Source organism: Lethenteron reissneri, chromosome 69, assembly GCF_015708825.2.
Source record: "Lethenteron reissneri isolate LAM-NWPU_2019-01 chromosome 69, ASM1570882v1, whole genome shotgun sequence".
Classification (NCBI taxonomy): Eukaryota; Metazoa; Chordata; class Hyperoartia; order Petromyzontiformes; family Petromyzontidae; genus Lethenteron; species Lethenteron reissneri.
Genome location: NC_083847.1, coordinates 3,901,292 through 3,903,213, shown reverse-complemented (window position 1 = coordinate 3,903,213; position 1,922 = coordinate 3,901,292). Strand labels below are relative to the sequence as shown.

The 1,922-nt window shown below is 48.9% G+C and overlaps 1 protein-coding gene across 1 annotated transcript in view; it reads left to right on the top strand.

Annotated features, from left to right (window-relative positions):
• The window catches only part of LOC133360633 (tigger transposable element-derived protein 1-like), a 7,632-nt gene extending 6,602 nt beyond the window's left edge, over window positions 1-1,030 (top strand). Inside the window, exon 3 of the mRNA XM_061579430.1 lies at window positions 1-1,030. This exon is cut by the window's left edge and continues 893 nt beyond it. The gene's annotated coding sequence lies outside the window, so the exon portion shown is untranslated.
• Window positions 1,031-1,922: the final 892 nt, after the last annotated feature.

Below are 1,922 nucleotides of genomic sequence, written 5' to 3'. Positions count from 1 at the left end.
AGTGAGTGAGTGGAGTTTGTGTGATCTCCCCCTGTTCTACAGAGTGAGTGTAGTTTGTGTGATCTCCCCCTGTCCTACAGAGTGAGTGAGTGGAGTTTGTGTGATCTCCCCCTGTTCTACAGAGTGAGTGAGTGGAGTTTGTGTGATCTCCCCCTGTTCTACAGGGTGAGTGAGTGGAGTTTGTGTGATCTCCCCCTGTTCTACAGAGTGAGTGAGTGGAGTTTGTGTGATCTCCCCCTGTTCTACAGGGTGAGTGAGTGTAGTTTGTGTGATCTCCCCCTGTTCTACAGAGTGAGTGAGTGGAGTTTGTATGATCTCCTCCTGTTGTACAGAGTGAGAGTGAGTGGAGTTTGTGTGATCTCCCCCTGTTCTACAAAGTGAGTGAGTGGAGTTTGTGTTATCTACCCCTGTTCTACAGAGTGAGTGAGTGGAGTTTGTATGATCTACAGAGTGAGTGAGTGGAGTTTGTATGATCTCTCCCTGTTCTACAGAGTGAGTGGAGTTTGTGTGATCTCCCCTGTTATACAGAGTGAGTGAGTGGAGTTTGTGTGATCTACCCCTGTTGTACAGAGTGAGTGGAGTTTGTGTGATCTCCCCCTGTTATACAGAGTGAGTGAGTGGAGTTTGTGTGATCTACCCCTGTTGTACAGAGTGAGTGGAGTTTGTGTGATCTCCCCCTGTTCTACAGAGTGAGTGAGTGGAGTTTGTGTGATCTCCCTCTGTTCTACAGAGTGAGTGTAGTTTGTGTGATCTCCCCCTGTCCTACAGAGTGAGTGAGTGGAGTTTGTGTGATCTCCCCCTGTTCTACAGAGTGAGTGGAGTTTGTGTGATCTCCCCCTGTTCTACAGAGTGAGTGGAGTTTGTGTGATCTCCCCCTGTTCTACAGAGTGAGTGAGTGGAGTTTGTATGATCTCTCCCTGTTCTAGAGTGAGTGGAGTTTCTAATAATGACTTTTTTAATAGAGCGTCAATCATGCAAATCTCCCAACGCTGCACAAGACAGAAATAAAAAATAAACGAGAGAAAACTTGTCCCTCGCAATCAATCGCTTAGTGCACGCGTAATAAAGCTCGTTGAGGCGGCTTCTAGAATCCGTCTTTTGTTCAACTTGTATACAGCTATTCTTTGGTTCTTTCGGTTAAGTCACGTCTAAAGATAAAATAATAAATTAAAATCATAGCATATTACGACGTTTCGATTGCAACACAAGCAATCATCATCAGGCATAAAAGAAATAGCAACAAAAATCTAACTAGAAAACTACAGACAGACATACAAGCAGACAGACATCACAAGGACACACAGAGAGAGGACACATATCGGCACAAAGAGAGGGGGTCGTTTCTGTGACGGTCCCTTAAATATAGAGAGAGGGGGGCGGGGACGGAGAGAGGGAGGGGGCAGAGAAAATTACCATGTCAATGAGTGGATGGCAACGTGATGCTGCTACAGCTTTTCCTTTACGCTGCTAACAGGCAGCATGAGAGGAACAGATAGAAAGAGACACACCACCACGTGGCAACCCGGAGCCCCGCTCCCGCTTGGCCCCCTTCCTCTGTTCGTTCCCGTTCTGACCCACGTGTCGTTCGTCTCCACCCCTATTTAATACCCGGGTCACGTGGTACGTTTCCACCAATCCTGGTTAGCCTCCATGGAATATTCCAGGCTCCCTCGTAGGCTCCCGGGACCACGCCCCTGACTCGTCTCCCCATTGGCTGTGGCCAAAGCCAGCAGAACCAATCATCTACTTGCAGCTGTCACCTTCCCGTGACGTCAGAGCCACGCCCCTGACTCGTCTCCCCATTGGCTGTGGCCAAAGCCAGCAGAACCAATCATCTACTTGCAGCTGTCACCTTCCCGTGACGTCAGGACCACGCCCCTGACTCGTCTCCCCATTGGCTGTGGCCAAAGCCAGCAGAACCA